The sequence below is a fragment of the Ctenopharyngodon idella genome, chromosome 24, assembly GCF_019924925.1.
Source record: "Ctenopharyngodon idella isolate HZGC_01 chromosome 24, HZGC01, whole genome shotgun sequence".
Classification (NCBI taxonomy): Eukaryota; Metazoa; Chordata; class Actinopteri; order Cypriniformes; family Xenocyprididae; genus Ctenopharyngodon; species Ctenopharyngodon idella.
This window is the reverse complement of record NC_067243.1, coordinates 3,499,300-3,517,388: the sequence shown is the minus strand read 5'-3', so window position 1 is coordinate 3,517,388 and position 18,089 is coordinate 3,499,300. Positions and strand designations below refer to the sequence as shown.

Below are 18,089 nucleotides of genomic sequence, written 5' to 3'. Positions count from 1 at the left end.
TTAAGCTCAGGCTCCTCGGGAAGCTCGCGACCTCGCTGGAGTGCCGTTGCACCAACACAAGAAAAAGAAATTTTCCTTTTTTTTTTAGCTTGAAGAATTCACTGAAGTCTGAAAGCTGGAAACACACTAGATGGCTCCGAAGCGAAAGACAGAGTGCGATTGCATCTGCTCCCCTATTTATACCACCTGGCGGGGGCGGTGCGCATTATGCAAATATCGCACGCCAACTCCATTGGCCTGTTGTAGTTCACTCGAAGCTGATAGGGCTCTCTAGCGATATCCCAATTCGTCGGTCACTACTGACGTACGTCGAACGTGACCGACTGAAAGGGAACTCAGTTATGTTAAAGACATGTGACCCTCTAGTGGTGAAGTATGGAAGAGCAATTAAAGGGATTGACTTTCCTACAGTAAATAATACAGATAATATTGTAGTGTAAAGTTTTGCAGGGACGAGCACCACTCACATTTTCTCCAGATTTTAGTCCAGTTTAGTATAAGGGATATAAGATTCTATGTTACATGTTTACTTAATAAATCATAATAAATAAAGTCTCTGAAAGGTTTGATACACCATTGTGTTGTTTGTGATCCTCCTTCAGCAGCTGCAGTATCTCTCAGCTGTATCAGTGCATCACTGTGACGTCTGACTGACCGAGGTTTTTGTACCACTCTTTATCACTGTGTGAACACATATTGACTGTTGATATAGTGTGCACTCTGACAGTAATAATCTCCTGTATCTTCAGTCTGGACTCCACTGATGGTCAGAGTGAAATCACTGCCAGATCCACTGCCACTGAATCTAGATGGAGTTCCTGACTGGAGGCTGTTGGTCCAATAAATCAGGAGTTTAGGAGCTTCTCCAGGTTTCTGTAAGTACCAGGACAGACAGGGTGGGTTACAGCCTGTTAAAGGAGTGCTGGCGCTGCATCTCATCACAACAGTTTCTCCTGGTGTGACTGTATGAACTACATGAGTTTGAGTAACTGTGATCTGTCCACTGGAGCCTGGAAGAGAAATGAATAGGATTTAAATTAAAAGTACATCAAGACAATAGAAAAATCATGTGTCATATTAGAAATAGATGTCATATTCATAAAATATAAAACTTTAGTATTTTTAGTTTTAACGAGTCAGAGTTTCACTGTATACCTGATATACAGATCAATGTCCAGATGAAGAAGGTGATTTTGTTCATTGTTGTTCTTTTGTCTTGTGTGATGGTGAAGATTGTGTTCTGTTCTGCTCTCAGTCATGAAGTGTTAAACTCACAGCACTATAAACACTCTCAGAGCACTGAAGCATGTGTGACAATGCAAAGTGACTCTCTCTATTTAAATCATTATCCTGAAGACTGCAGCTCACTCTCAAAGACAATTCCCAAAATAAACATTTCATTGCATGGTATTCCAAGGAGAAGCAGGTTTGAAATTCAGTGTCAGTGTGTTTTCTCTCACCCAGCATTCATATGTGAAGTCTATGGACCCCCTAAAGGGAACATGGGACAAACAAATATGAGATGGAAGGAATAACAATGCTTTTGCGTTACCCCGAGAAATTTTGCATTCGCTCACAAAACCTTCTGAGCTGTTTGCAGGCGAATGCAAAAGCATTGACTTATTTTTTTTTTTTTTCTCCCATCATATTTTGTTTCCCTTCACCATGTCCCATTAGGGGCTCCAAAGAATTGACAAGCCTGAAATACAATGTTTATAAAGTCTGATTTAACTTCTTGTTTCTCATTGATAGTCTGTTTAAAGGATTATAACAAAAAGACAAAAGTTGTATCTGTTATATTTTAATAAAATTCAACCCCTGGGATATTAGGTGCCCAAAGTTGATGAAACACTCATAAATAAATGACAAAGAATAAGCATATTGTATCTTCTCTTCCCAAAGCCAAACCTGCTCCTGAAGGGCCTGTAGAGTTCAGCTCCACATCTGCACTATCACTGACTTGTGCTGGAGGGGCGACAGATAAGAAAGTGGGACTCTAATGGTGACAAAGTCCACTTTCTGCTCTGACAATTCACCCATTCCTGAATTATGAGGAAAGTATATTAATATCACCTCCATACTTAATGCACTGGAGGAAGGTGACAGATAAGAGAGTGGGACGATAATGTCAACTCACCCTGCTGAAAAATCCAGCATAAACCAGCATGAAAGCCATGTTGGTCCAGACTGGTTTAGTGCTGGTCTAACTGGTCAAGAAAAACTGTGCTGGTGTAGCTGGTCCACAGCACTCCCACTTCCCATGCTGGCCCTATACCAAAATCTATTTAAAATACATTTATTTCAAACTAAGTATCCTTCAAATCCATTAACATATTTATTGACATATCATTTAGAACTTACTGATATAAAATTATAATTAAACTTTATTTGGAGTATTTATTTATTGCACAATGCACATTTCTTAAAGGGGTGGTTGATTATGATTTGACTTTTTTAACTTTAGTTAGTGTGTAATGTTGCTGTTTGAACATAAACAACATCTGCAAAGTTACGATGCTCAAAGTTCAAAGCAAAGGGAGATATTTTCTTTTAAAGAATTCTGTTTAAGGACTACAACAAACGGCTGGTAGGGACTACAACGAGCTTCTTCCTGGATTGGTGACATCACTAACCCTACAATTTACATAAACCCCGCCCCTGAGAACACACAACAAAGGGGGAGAGGCCATGTTATTGCAATACAGTACATAACACAAATGAAATAGCATGTCATAAAAGCAAGGTGATAACATGACAAGGGTAACATTTTAGAAGTTGCTCTTAATTCATTGAAGAACAAGACCAGGGATAAATGCTTTCTAGCCAAAAATGTGAAGAAACCGAAGAGAGCAGAGGTTAACTTTTGCCCTGCTAATCCAACTGGAGAAACAGTTGAAAGCCTTGAAAATTGATGTGAGCTACTGACTGATTTCGGATCAGTAGTAAAAGAAAAGTTGTCTAAAACGTTCGCCTACACAAGGAGAAATGTGGTACAGAACAGTCCAGTTTTTTGAGGACTGCACTCTTTCAGATTGAAGAGGTAAGGTCATATTTACTCTTCTCTCATTTACTCTTCATTTGTGCTACAGTTGATGCTCTCCTCATCATGTGTTATAGGGATACTCCACACAAAAAGGAAAATTCTCGCATTTACTCATGTCATCCCATATGTAAATGTCTTTCTTTCTTCAGAGGAACACAAACATTTTTAAAGAAATAATTCCTCTCTGTGAGTCCATATAATGCAAGTGGATGGGACCTCTAGAGTTGATAAAGGTCATTTCTGTTGAAAAGGTAGAAACTACTGCTACAACCACACAAAACCAACACAATGGTAATTCCCAGTTAATAAATCAATGTCTTTTGAAGCTAAATCAACTGGGGATCTATAGATTTCCATCATGTTTTTGTGTGGTTGTAGAAGTGTTTCTACCTTTTCAGATAGATGTGGAGGGGGTGGGTTTTAATTGTGCTCTTGTTTGGTGGAATATAAAAGCGTCAGTATTGACATTATGCAGAAGTGCGTCTGCCTAGCGTCAGTGACGGAGTTACAGGATTTCCGGCGCACCGTGTGAATGTCCGAGAGGTAGGAGTATTCAGCCGTGATGTGGGCTGTTTGTTTGTGCCATGCAGGGTCACATTATTTCATTGTAGTGTGGATTGAGGAGCATTTATGGGATGCTTTTAGTGATGGCTGTTTCCATGGAAATGCATTCTATCTACCATGGAGTTCCCTGTGTTATGGGAGTCGCCATTTGACAGACATTTCTACTATGGGTTTGGTTGCTTATTAGTGACCTAGCTAGTGATCCTTACTCTTGGAGTGTGTTGTATTTACACAGTTAATGTGTGAGCCAATGCAAGAGATGTTGCAGCGGTCTTTGGTTTCCCTTTAAACTGCTGCTTGGATGTCTGCCGTTCATGATTGCTTCACCATAGATGACTGCTTGGACATCGAACTGTGTTCTCATGGCCGTTATATTGTTTCTGGGATCAATCTTTGGAGCTGTTTGAGATCAGCCTGTGTGATTGTGCTGCTGGACCGGACCATCAGATCAGCACTTATTACTACTTTACTCCTAATTTTGAACTGTCATATGTATCAACTCAAATCAAAGCCTTGAGGGGGTGTACAACAGGGATTGAAACTGTATTGTGATTTAATCTTTTTTTTTTTTTTTTTTTTTTTTTTTTTTATATATTTAATTATTTTGAATTTGCTTGTGGTTCATTTAGTTTGTAAACCAGGTTGCTCCTGCTGTCGGACGCAGCGCCCCATTGACTGCATAGAACAGGTTCGGTTGTTGTTGTGTTTTTGTTTGCTTTTTGGAGGCACATGTCGAGCTGATTAAAGGCTTTTACAGATATATGTACAAATATTGTGTAAAGTGTGTGTTTGTTTGTGTTTTACTTTGTGTTTAATTTCCCCTTCAGAATTGGAGGGCCAGCGCTGTTGGAGGATCCAATGCCCTGTTTGCCTTGACACGTTCAAGACCTGATTAATCTTTGTGGGTCTAAATGCAGTGAATTTTGGCCTTCACTCTGTAACTGAAGGTATTTTCACATGTAACGTGTCAGTCATGGTCTCATCTGGAAAGAGATTGACGGATCTGAGCGGACGCTCTCAATGTCTTGATGGTGCTTGGGAGTTTCAATGTTTACACATTTAGGGGAAATAAACCTATGAATGGCATACTAAGAGTAGTCAATGAACAATAAACTGGGTTAAGAGAATGTATTTAAATCTTATATATTACCTTTACCTTTAAAGTCTTTAGAAACTTTGCTAAACATTGTCATTGTATTGTTTGTGATCCTCCATCAGCAGCTGCAGTATCTCTCAGCTGTATCAGTGCATCACTGTGACGTCTGACTGACCGAGGTTTTTGTACCACTCTTTATCACTGTGTGAACACAGCTTTACTGTTGATGCTGTGGTAACTCTGGCAGTAATAATCTCCTGTATCTTCAGTCTGGACTCCACTGATGGTCAGAGTAAAATCACTGTCAGATCCACTGCCACTGAATCTAGATGGAGTTCCAGTATAACGGCTTGTTGCATGATATATGAGGAGTTTAGGAGCTTCTCCAGGTTTCTGTAAGTACCAGGCTAAATAATTACCACCATACACTCTACTGCTGGTTTTACAGTTTATTCTGACTTCTTGTCCTGGTTGAACTGCTGTTATTGATGGACTCTGAGTTACAGTGTACTGTCCTCTACACTCTGAGAGAAAGAAGAAGAAGAACAAGAAGAAGAAAATAATAATAATATTAAAATTATAAATTCTAAAAAAAAAATAATATAAAATTATAAACAATTAATATTTCAAGAGAATAATTGGAGCTGCATTACACAAACCTTGAGCGATCAGAGTGAGAGTCCAGATGAAGAAGGTGATTTTGTTCATTGTTGTTCTTTTGTCTTGTGTGATGATGAAGATTGTGTTCTGTTCTGCTCTCAGTCATGAAGTGTTAAACTCACAGCACTATAAACACTCTCAGAGCACTGAAGCATGTGTGACAATGCAAAGAAGTGGGCAGGATTTACAACAGTGTGTGCTGATAACAAACTAATAAACTCTCTACATATAAGATTTGGTATTTCAGTGGTCTACTTTAGACATTCTACTGACTGTAAGTAACTTTACAACTACATGTCAACTTATTCTACTTAACTGAACCCAAACCTAACAGTCTACTACAGTCTACTAATACACTAATGAGAGTTAGTTGACATGTAGTTGACAAGTCACTTATAGTTAGTAGAATATCAAAAGTGACCCTCGAAATAAAGTGCAACCTAAGATTTTACAGATTATGTCGTTTGTAATAATTGTAAATATTGATTATTGTAAATATTTTTTAATTTTAATTATAAAATGTTTTTTTATGTTTTGCAGACTGATAAGACACTAGTCTTTGACTTTATATGAACTTCTGTCAGTGTGGATGAAGCATTTTCAGCTTTCAGTGCCGCTGTACATACTTTAGCAAAAGAGTAGACAAGCTTTGGGACATACTATCACGTCATACAATTGCGTCTTTGCTCTCTGTCGCATCCTGTCACCGTAAACTGGCCTGTCAATCATCTTACATCCTCCACATTTCATTTAGCTAATTTCCTACCGTATCGGAGAGAAATGCAGTAGCACGCTGATCTGCAGTCGCGGGTCTTTCATGTGGAGAACTCTCCTCATATTAATGCATAATGATGCATTTAAAAGTTAATGGCCAATCAGATCTTTATAAAAGTCCACATTGGTATTGCAGATGAAATATAACACGGATAACATTAAATAAATATTTTCTATCAGGTTGAACTGATTATTAGTCACTCAAACCTCTCAGCGTCGGTCGCGCAGATCCACCATGTTTTGTAGTTTTTTAACACTTTTTACTCGTGTTTGTAGTTCTGAACTGAATCCTCATCCAAAGCGCAATGGGTTGTGGGCAATATTAGCCTTTATAGTGTGCACGGATCCACACTTCCAAAATCTACCGGAAATAGTAGACCATCCGGGGACTTTTGGCATACCCTTTCCAACATACTATGCTTTGGGACACACTTATTTTAATCTCACATACTATTTAGGATGGATAATATGGACATTGGGACGCAGGGAAAGTGAGCAGCATTCAGCTGGTCATGTGATCTCAAAATGGTGGCCAACTTAAGGAAGAAAAATAAAAGATTTTTTTTAGGCCCCTAAAATGACTATAGTATCATGAAAGTCGATCATTTTAAACATATTTGTCAAACACAATAATTATTTCTTTGTGAGTACAGTAATGTACTACATCTTTAAAAACACGTTAACAATGAGAAAAAGTTTTACTGTATTTAGAGTAAACAAAACAAAACAAAAAAAAGATACATAATGGTGTTTTGATGAAGGTTGACATGTTCATCAGGACTCATAATCAGGTCATGTGACACTAGATTAAACAATGTGCTTATGAAATGTTCAGAATTATTGATTAATTTATTTGAAGCTGCAGGTTTTTCTGTGAATCATGATGATTGAGCTTCATATGAAGAACAGAAGATCATTATGAGAAACTCACAACATCATCCATGATAAAAGAGGTCAAAGGTCACCTCAGAGGTCACAGATCATCAGATATATTTCCATCAACAGTGTTATATCAGAAAGCATTTTGTCCAAACTGAATGTTTGAGTGTTGAGAAGATCTGAGTTTCTTCTAATATCAGTGTGTTGAAGTGTTGTTTCTCTCTCTCTGCTGGAGTTTGTGTTCACTCGAGTGGAATAGAGGTTTTTGTACGACCGTTTCATTAGATTGTATCACTGTGGTTGACTTTTGGTGGAGGAACTAAACTGGTGCTCGGTAAGTCCTTTTAATTAACAATTAAAAAAAAAAAAAAATACAATTTAGATTCAGAAAGTGTTTTACAGTTGAAACAAAAACATTTTTTTTTAATAATAATAATATTGTGCTGAAACTTTACTTGAAGCATTTATGTATAATGTGTTATGAAGGTATCCATAAATAATGCCTTTTCATAAATAATTGTAACCAAAATTAAAAGCCATTATATTGACAAATTCAATGTTACATCTGAAATTGGTTGTTTGCAATTTGTTTTACCCCATTATACTTTCTAAAGGTGTAACAGTGAATAGATGATATTATAATGTGTTATAACTTAATGCTTAATTAATTATTCATGAGATCATACATGCAGTATAATGTGTATAATGATGCTTAATTAATGCATTAAAATATAATATAAAATACTTTTATAATTCATTGTGTATAAAGGCTTTAAGTAAAGTGTTACTGATATTGTTTTGTAATTATTAAATCTAAAACAATTATATTGTCATGTTTATTCATTCAGAAGAATGACATTATTCCTTTCAAAAAAATCTAAACATTTTTCCATAATGTGTCTCACTGTGAGTTTATTCAGTTTATTACTAGTTTAATTTTCCTTAATTTATTTCTACACTGTGTTCAAATAGTTCATCTTTTATTGTAGATATCATGGGGGAAAAAAGAGATTTGGCATCAGATTGTAAATGTTGATATTTTCTGTAGTTCAGTCAATGATACTGAATCTCTTTTGCTCATGTTAGTGTTTTTTAATCCAAACAAAATATATGTATGATTCAGTTGTTTTAATTCTGTTTGAAATTGAGTTACATTTTGAGCTGAATATCTCAAGTAAAATTTAAGAACTTAATGTTCAGAGTTTAAAACTGCTGGAATTAAAGCAGTCAGTGTGTTACAACATTTAATTTAACTTCTGAGGTTTGATTTAAATGTATATAGTGATTGTGTAGTTTGTATATTGTATATTATATCAGCTCTAGTGATGTTGAATGACATGAAGGATCAGATTGTCGTGATTTTTGCTGCTGTTGAAATGCTGTGAGTGAAACAGTGTGTTTTCTTTGTGTTTGTGAATGTGTTGTGTTTGTCTCCTGCAGCTGGTCCCACAGTGAAGCCCTCAGTGTCTCTGCTGCCGCCCTCTTCTCTGCAGATCTCTGGAGACTCAGCCGCACTGCTCTGCCTGCTCAGCTCTTACTCTCCACAGGGGGCGCTGGTGAGCTGGACACTGGACGGGTCAGAGGTCACCGAGGGGGTCGTGACTAGCGCAGAGAGCCAGCGGGACGGCCGCTACAGCCGCAGTAGCGTCCTGACCCTCAGCAAAGCACGCTGGGAAAAGGGAGAGGTGTACGTCTGCAGAGTAACACATGATGGAGCTCCTCATGAGGTCTCGTTCCACAAGAGCTCTGAGTGCTGATGTTTCTCTCCTGAAGATGAGCCGTATCTGAGTGTCCTGTGTCAGGCAGGATTCACATGAGTCTAGTGCTGCAGCTGTAGTGATTTACAACTCAATACTGAAAGAGAGCTGGCGTGTCAAAGCACTGTGTGATCTTTCAATCTGCTGTAACATTCAATAAAGCTTCTCAACAAGTTCACTTTGTGTCTGACAACATCATTCAACTAACAGATGAAGATGCAGGTGCTTTTCACAAGCTTGATGTAAATGTCAAATAAAGCTCTTGGGGTTTGAACATGGTCTCTGGAGACAGAGCTGCTCTATTCTGAGAGGATCACAATCACTCCACCCTGACAATGCAAATGGGCTTTTCAGTCTCACTGTTTGATTGGTCACATGATCTGGACTGGAACACACCAGTTTCACTTCTGCTGAAAATGTGGTGATGAAAATATATATGAAAATGTCATGAAAAAAAAAAAAAAAAAAAAAAAAAAACATGATCACAGATCAAGAATCAGCCGTTCTGACAGTAATTGTGTAAGAATGTAAATGTTTCTGTGGCTCAAATGGAAAGCATCACGTCCAGACAGCAGAAGTGACTGAATTCAGTCTGTTCAGTTTGATTGACAGGGATCATATATTACACCTAAAACATGATGATCATATTAAACACTGACTAATTCTCTTCATAAACACAAGATTGATGTTGATTTAGATGATCTAGTGTTATTAGTGTTTGTCTGTGATCAGTGTTGTGTGTGATTGTGTTGTATGAGCAGCTGCAGTATCTCTCAGCTGTATCAGTGCATCACTGTGACGTCTGACTGACCGAGGTTTTTGTACCACTCTTTATCACTGTGTGAACACATATTTACTGTTGATAGAGTGTGCACTCTGACAGTAATAATCTCCTGTATCTTCAGTCTGGACTCCACTGATGGTCAGAGTGAAATCAGTTCTGGATCCACTGCCACTGAATCTAGATGGAGTTCCTGTATGATGTCTTGTTGCATAATATATGAGGAGTTTAGGAGTTTCTCCAGGTTTCTGCTGGTACCAGGCCATACAAGTATATGAACCTGGACAGGCATTGCTCACTGCTGTGTTTGTTTTACAGTTTATAGTGACTGATTCACCAATCTGAACCGTTTTTACAGAAGGGGTTTGAGTCACAGTCACCTGTCCGCTGAAACCTGTTAGAAAAAGCAGAATATTTGTATAATATTCACAGTTGATAATATTATTATAATTTAGCATGAAATTTTATTAAAACACTTACCTTGAATACACACAGTCAGAGTCCAGATGAAGAAGGTGATTGTGTTCATTGTTGTTCTTTTGTCTTGTGTGATGATGAAGATTGTGTTCTGTTCTGCTCTCAGTCATGAAGTGTTAAACTCACAGCACTATAAACACTCTCAGAGCACTGAAGCATGTGTGACAATGCAAAGTGACTCTCTCTATTTAAATCATTATCCTGAAGACTGCAGCTCACTCTTAAAGACATTTCAAAGACAATTCCCAAAATAAACATTTCATTGCATGGTATTCCAAGGAGAAGCAGGTTTGAAATTCATTGTCAATGTGTTTTCTCTCACCCAGCATTCATATGTGGAGTCTATGGACCCCCTAAAGGGAACATGGGACAAACAAATATGAGATGGAAGGAATAACAATACTTTTGCGTTACCCCGAGAAATTTTGCGTTCGCTCACAAAACCTTCTGAGCTGTTTGCAGGCGAATGCAAAAGCATTGACTTATTTTTATTTTTTCCTCGCATCATATTTTTTTCCTTCACCATGTCCCTTTAGGGGCTCCAAAGAATTGACAAGCTTGAAATACAATGTTTATAAAGTCTGATTTAACTTCTTGTTTCTCACTGATAGTCTGTTTAAAGGATTATAACAAAAAGACAAAAGTCCCTGGGATATTAGGTGCCCAAAGTTAATGAAACACTCATAAATAAATGACAAATAAATAAATAAATGACAAAGAATAAGCATATTGTATCTTCTCTTCCCAAAGTCTTCAGAAGCGAATGACACCTGAAGCCAGACACATTCAATTTACAAATGGCCGAGCTGCTCTTATGTTAAAAACAAGGTGGATAAAGACTATAATGTTTGTCTCATTCGTTTAGTGTCCAAACCTGCTCCTGAAGGGCCTGTAGAGTTCAGCTCCACGTCTACACTATCACTGACTTGTGCTGGAGGGGCGACAGATAAGAAAGTGGGACTCTAATGGTGACAAAGTCCACTTTCTGCTCTGACAATTCACCCATTCCTGAATTATGAGGGAAGTATATTAATATCACCTCCATACTTAATGCACTGGAGGAAGGTGACAGATAAGAGAGTGGGACGATAATGTCAACTCACCCTGCTGAAAAATCCAGCATAAACCAGCATGAATGCCATGTTGGTCCAGACTGGTTTAGTGCTGGTCTAACTGGTCAAGAAAAACTGTGCTGGTGTAGCTGGTCCACAGCACTCCCACTTCCCATGCTGGCCCTATACCAAAATCTATTTAAAATACATTTATTTCAAACTAAGTATCCTTCGAATCCATTCGCATATTTATTGACATATCATTTAGAACTTACTGATATAAAATTATAATTAAACTTTATTTGGAGTATTTATTTATTGCACATTTCTTAAAGGGGTGGTTGATTATGATTTGACTTTTTTAACTTTAGTTAGTGTGTAATGTTGCTGTTTGAGCATAAACAACATCTGCAAAGTTACGATGCTCAAAGTTCAAAGCAAAGGGAGATATTTTCTTTTAAAGAATTCTGTTTAAGGACTACAACAAACAGCTGGTAGGGACTACAACGAGCTTCTTCCTGGATTGGTGACATCACTAACCCTACAATTTACATAAACCCCGCCCCTGAGAACACACAACAAAGGGGAGAGGCCATGTTATTGCAATACAGTACATAACACAAATGAAATGCTAATCCAACTGGAGAAACAGATGAAAGCCTTGAAAAATGATGTGAGCTACTGACTGATTTCGGATCAGTAGTAAAAGAAAAGTTGTCCAAAACGTTCGCCTACACAAGGAGAAATGTGGTACAGAACAGTCCAGTTTTTTGAGGACTGCACTCTTTCAGATTGAAGAGGTAAGGTCATATTTACTCTTCTCTCATTTACTCTTCATTTGTGCTACAGTTGATGCTCTCCTCATCATGTGTTATAGGGATACTCCACACAAAAAGGAAAATTCTCACATTTACTCACTCATGTCATCCCATATGTAAATGTCTTTCTTTCTTTAGAGGAACACAAACATTTTTAAAGAAATAATTCCTCTCTGTGAGTCCATATAATGCAAGTGGATGGGACCTCTAGAGTTGATAAAGGTCATTTCTGTTGAAAAGGTAGAAACTACTGCTACAACCACACAAAACAAACACAATGGTAATTTCCAGTTAATGAATCAATGTCTTTTGAAGCTAAATCAACTGGGGATCTATAGATTTCCATCATGTTTTTGTGTGGTTGTAGAAGTGTTTCTACCTTTTCAGATAGATGTGGAGGGGGTGGGTTTTAATTGTGCTCTTGTTTGGTGGAATATAAAAGCGTCAGTATTGACATTATGCAGAAGTGCGTCTGCCTAGCGTCAGTGACGGAGTTACAGGATTTCCGTGTGAATGTCCGAGAGGTAGGAGTATTCAGCCGTGATGTGGGCTGTTTGTTTGTGCCATGCAGGGTTACATTATTTCATTGTAGTGTGGATTGAGGAGCATTTGTGGGATGCTTTTAGTGATGGCTGTTTCCATGGAAATGCATTCTATCTACCATGGAGTTCCCTGTGTTATGGGAGTCGCCATTTGACAGACATTTCTACTATGGGTTTGGTTGCTTATTAGTGACCTAGCTAGTGATCCTTACTCTTGGTGTGTGTTGTATTTACACAGTTAATGTCTGAGCCAATGCAAGAGATGTTGCAGCGGTCTTTGGTTTCCCTTTAAACTGCTGCTTGGATGTCTGCCGTTCATGATTGCTTCACCATAGATGACTGCTTGGACATCGAACTGTGTTCTCGTGGCCGTTATATTGTTTCTGGGATCAATCTTTGGAGCTGTGTGAGATCAGCCTGTGTGATTGAGCTGCTGGACCGGACCATCAGATCAGCACTATTAGTTTGACCGCCGTTGTTCATGTGATATCGCACTGTGTTTACTCGTTAATCCTAACCGATTTCTTCCAGCATGCGACACTTGTGGGATCAGCCGGGTCATTAGTCTGGCCTGCTGCCTGGTGCTTTACTCCTAATTTTGAAGTGTCGTATGTATCAACTCAAATCAAAGTCTTGAGGGGGTGTACAACAGGCAGTTATCCACCAGTGAGGTTTTTTTTTTTTTTTCTCTCTTATTCTTTTGGGATTGATTTGTTTTTGCTTGTTCTAACTGTATTGTGATTTACATGATTTGTTAATTTGTGTTCTTTTTTGTATTTAATTATTTTGAATTTGCTTGTGGTTCATTTAGTTTGTAAACCAGGTTGCTCCTGCTGTCGGACGCAGCGCCCCATTGACTGCATAGAACAGGTTCGGTTGTTGTTGTGTTTTTGTTTGCTTTTTGGAGGCACATGTCGAGCTGATTAAAGTCTTTTACAGATATATGTACGAATATTGTGTAAAGTGTGTGTTTGTGTGTGTTTTACTTTGTGTTTAATTTCCCCTTCAGAATTGGAGGGCCAGCGCTGTTGGAGGATCCAATGCCCTGTTTGCCTTGACACGTTCAAGACCTGATTAATCTTTGTGGGTCTAAATGCAGTGAATTTTGGCCTTCACTCTGTAACTGAAGGTATTTTCACATGTAACCTGTCAGTCATGGTCTCATCTGGAAAGAGATTGACGGATCTGAGCGGACGCTCTCAATGTCTTGATGGTGCTTGGGAGTTTCAATGTTTACACATTTAGAGGAAATAAACCTATGAATGGCATACTAAGAGTAGTCAATGAACAATAAACTGGGTTAAGAGAATGTATTTAAATCTTATATATTACATTTACCTTTAAAGTCTTTAGAAACTTTGCTAAACATTGTGATTGTGTTGTTTGTGATCCTCCATCAGCAGCTGCAGTATCTCTCAGCTGTATCAGTGCATCACTGTGACGTCTGACTGACCGAGGTTTTTGTACCACTCTTTATCACTGTGTGAACACATATTGACTGTTGATATAGTGTGCACTCTGACAGTAATAATCTCCTGTATCTTCAGTCTGGACTCCACTGATGGTCAGAGTAAAATCACTGCCATAGTCAGATCCACTGCCACTGAATCTAGATGGAGTTCCTGACTGAAGGCTTCTTATGTAATAAATGAGGAGTTTAGGAGCTTCTCCAGGTTTCTGCTGATACCAAGACACACAGTTACTACAGCCAGAAATCGGCTGACTGGTTTTACAGCTGATTGTAACAGTTTCTCCTTGTTTGATGGATTTTATTGTTGGATTCTGAGTCACTGTCACTTGTCCCCAGCTCTCTGAAAATAACATATTTTAGTCATTAATGGTTATTGGACTGTAAATGAGATGTGGTTGTTTATTTTTCAAGATATTTATAGAGGATATTTACCCTGAATGCAGAGAATCAGAGTCCAGATGAAGAAGGTGATTGTGTTCATTGTTGTTCTTTTGTCTTGTGTGATGATGAAGATTGTGTTCTGTTCTGCTCTCAGTCATGAAGTGTTAAACTCACAGCACTATAAACACTCTCAGAGCACTGAAGCATGTGTGACAATGCAAAGAAGTGGGCAGGATTTACAACAGCGTGTGCTGATAACAAACTAATAAACTCTCTACATATACGATTTGGTATTTCAGTGGTCTACTTTAGACATTCTACTGACTGTAAGTAACTTTGCAATGTCAACATTTACATGTCAACTTATTCTACTTACCCGAACCGAAACCTAACAGTGTACTACAGTCTACTAATACACTAATGAGACTTAGTTGACAAGTTACTTCCCAGATAGCAAGGTGACATTGATTCAATGTTGAAATTCCATCAGAATCATCATTTTGGTTGAGATTGAAAATTCAATGCGAAATAATATTGAATCAAAGTTAAAATTTCAATGCTTTTCAGTGTTGAAAAATATGAACATTGAATCAATGTTGATTTTTGGTCAGCTTCATCACTGGTGGAACTTAGACTAAGCTATGTCAATCCATCTGTCCCCTCCTTCAACACTTTATTCACATTAGCATTCATGCTCCTCATGACCCTTCCTTCTAGTCCCACAAAAAATAAAAAATAAAAAAAATAATTATGTCAACTGAAGTGTGTAGATAAACTCCAACCAGTTGGAAGTCAGTGAGATGAAAAAGCTGGACATTATTATTATAATAACGCTACACTCTTTCAACTTAAACAGTAAATTCACAACTACTTAAAACATCTCACCTGCACTTTAAGGATCCCGCGTCTGGAAATATGTTTTACTTTAATATATTAGATAATGCAGCATTTTAATGTGTGATTTATAGTTCATTAACGTTGTTTGTGGACATGAATCCTAACAGAATCGTAATTAATCGAATTTAAAATGAATTCCTCCTTTACCGTGTAGCAGCGCAAGATATTTGAAATGCTGTAGGTGGGAAGTGCGCGTGGTGCGGGAGAAAACGCCCGAGGCTGTGGGGAATCCTGCATTATAATATTGAGGCAGATCGAGGCTTCGCGAAACACTGAAGCAGTTGAAGCAAATGTGCCATAATGTGTCAAGGCTTCGAAACAATCTGACACCCGTCTCCACGGTGACCCCTAGTGGTCAGAACCGTGTAAATGCAACAAAACTGAGGCCAAACATGCATAAAAGCACCTTTTACAAATGTATTGCAAAAGTGTTATTGAAAGTAAAATCTATGCAATTAACTAATCATCTAATAAGATTAAATATAGAGTGTCTGTATAATATGTGTTCTTTTATCAATTTTCAGGGCTTGTTTCTCTGTTCCATGGCTCAAGCTAAACAGGCAAATAAGAGATTAATAACTACCATTATTCATTTTAATTATTCTAATGTCTAATTACATAATGTCTTAAAACATCTACAAATATATAAAACTGATCAGAGATCAGGTAAAACCATATGGTAAAGCAGGCACGTGCACAGGTAGGGCTGTTTTATTTTATTTATTTATTTTCTTCAATAAATCAATGCTATTGGTCACCCTTTACGTCTGTCTGTCTGATTTACAAATATATTTAGCCAATTAAAGGTATTAAAAAGAGCTTGTGACAAAATCTTTTTGGATCCGCTCAAACTGTCAGTCAAACCTCTTAACTCCGCCCCCTGAGTGCAGATCCACAGCAGAGCAGTTGAACGTCTTGCAACGGTAAATAAATATCTTGTTGTTTGAATAAGTACAACGTTGTCTTTACAGAAGAAACACTAGTATGTCTATAAAGGCTCATTTTTTATGCATTTGAGGCCTGAGACCGGACCAGCGGCTGAGAGAGAGGGAGGGGGCTAGCATTTGCCAGCTAAGTTAGTCATAGCCAATACCCTACAAATAGCCTTAAATAGCCTGTGCATACAGTAGTATTACATCTTTTATAGATTGAGATTTTGGCCAAACGTATTTTACAACAGGAAAAACTGAGCGCTCATAACCTATTGATGATGACTTAGCCTAATGTGATGCCGTCGTTTTAATGACAGACAAATCACACATTTGCACACATTCGATGGTCAAAAACCCGGCGTAACTGCATTTGAGTTTGACACAAAGCGAGTGATCCTCGTCAGCTAGGTAAAATATATTTCTAAGAAATTTCTTATTTGATTTATGATGGCTATCTGCTAATACACTTAATTTATTAACATTTAACCATATTATATATGGTCACACAGTATGGTTAATGTTTAAGATGTTAATATGCATTATTAGGGGGGTGCCCTTTTTCAGTTTCAGCACATGCCCCTTAAAAAGTCTGTGCACGGCCCTGGGGTAAAGCCCATAGACACTTGTTCAGTTGTTCTCAATGAATCTGGGTTCACTTTATCATCGCCCTCTACAGGTGAACCATTGAAATTTCGAACTGTTTTGAAACATTTCAAAACAGTGATGACGTAATGAAGACTCGTTTACTGAAATCACGTGACCTTGGTAGTTTGATACACGCTCCGAATCACTGATTCGAAACAAAAGATTCATAAAGCTTCGGAGCTTCATGAAGCAGTGTTTCGAATTCGCCATCACTACCTGTATCCCATTGTGCTATCGGTGGGTATGACTGCAACAAACTCGTGCCTATAAAGCATTCTATTTGCCGTGATATCCTGATGGATTCTCCCTCTCGTTCTATGCCGTGATTGTTTGCTGCCGTCTTCAAGCTATTAAAAGGAGCTGCTGTTTATACAGCCGCGCAGACTAAATTATCGCCATTTATTAACGGGGACTGCTGGTCTGATTTTTACGTGCCGTTCTAGTGCCCTGCTTCATGTTTTGGTTTGTTTGGGAGGCCTGAATAGCTCTTTCATTTATAGGAAGAGATTAAACTGGCCTCTGTTTCTCTTCTTTTTCTTTTCTGAGTTAAATCATTTAACCTTTTTGTTTTTCTTTGTTAATTTTGTGGAAGTTTTGTTTAATTGAACTGATTTGATTTTCTTTTCTGTAAAAGCATTTAAGTTCTGTGGTTGTATTTGCATGTGCTCAATCTATTAATGCAACTCAAATTGTGTGATCAGCTCCTGATGGAACAATTTCAGGAGATCAACCATCTGATTCTAAGGTTACATTGTTGCTTCTCCTTACTTCTGTCTGTCCTTGATACCATTTACGTGAGGAGTTGCTTCATTAGTGATGTCCATACTGCCGTTTCTGCCAAGTCCATTTTTATAGTTATTTATTTTCTTTTCGATTTATTGCAGGAGCTGAGGTCCCACGGGTGGATTGGTCTCCCTCCTTGTGGTGGTGGTTCTCTTTCATCGTGTGCGGTGTACACTTTGAGGGTTTGATAGTGTGATTAGAGTGCACGGGTGCAGGGACGTGCACAGACATTTTGGGGGGCAGGGGCTCAAGTGGAAAAAAGGGCACTTCTCATAAATATATTAAGACAATTTTGACTTCCTTACCAATTTATTTTAATTCCCTTACACTTACTTACGCAATTGTTTTATACTCCACAGGTTTCTACAAAATAATCAGTTCACACAGAGACCATGGTCTTCTTTAGTATTCACTAGGTTTATCACAAGAGAAGTCAACAGCAACTATTTTCAAGTAGCTATATATTTAGAATAAATGACTGCACCAAGGAGAGGGACATTGTTTCACTAATAATTTGTTTATTTTGCACAAATCGAT

The 18,089-nt window shown here is 38.0% G+C and overlaps 3 long non-coding RNA genes and 1 gene segment (V, D, J or C); 2 read left to right on the top strand and 2 right to left on the bottom strand.

Annotated features, from left to right (window-relative positions):
* LOC127507698 (immunoglobulin lambda constant 7-like) overlaps window positions 1-18,089 on the top strand; it is an 82,294-nt gene that overhangs the window by 10,630 nt on the left and 53,575 nt on the right.
* On the bottom strand, window positions 5,076-5,530 carry LOC127507835 (uncharacterized). Its single transcript, XR_007928468.1, has 2 exons — window positions 5,363-5,530; window positions 5,076-5,227 (listed from the first exon to the last, which is right to left on the bottom strand). It is a non-coding gene; the product is annotated as an uncharacterized LOC127507835 (long non-coding RNA).
* LOC127507825 (uncharacterized) lies at window positions 7,127-8,616 on the top strand. The gene is made up of 2 exons (XR_007928457.1): window positions 7,127-7,350; window positions 8,457-8,616. It is a non-coding gene; the product is annotated as an uncharacterized LOC127507825 (long non-coding RNA).
* LOC127507834 (uncharacterized) lies at window positions 8,745-10,744 on the bottom strand. The gene is made up of 2 exons (XR_007928467.1): window positions 10,035-10,744; window positions 8,745-9,948 (listed from the first exon to the last, which is right to left on the bottom strand). It is a non-coding gene; the product is annotated as an uncharacterized LOC127507834 (long non-coding RNA).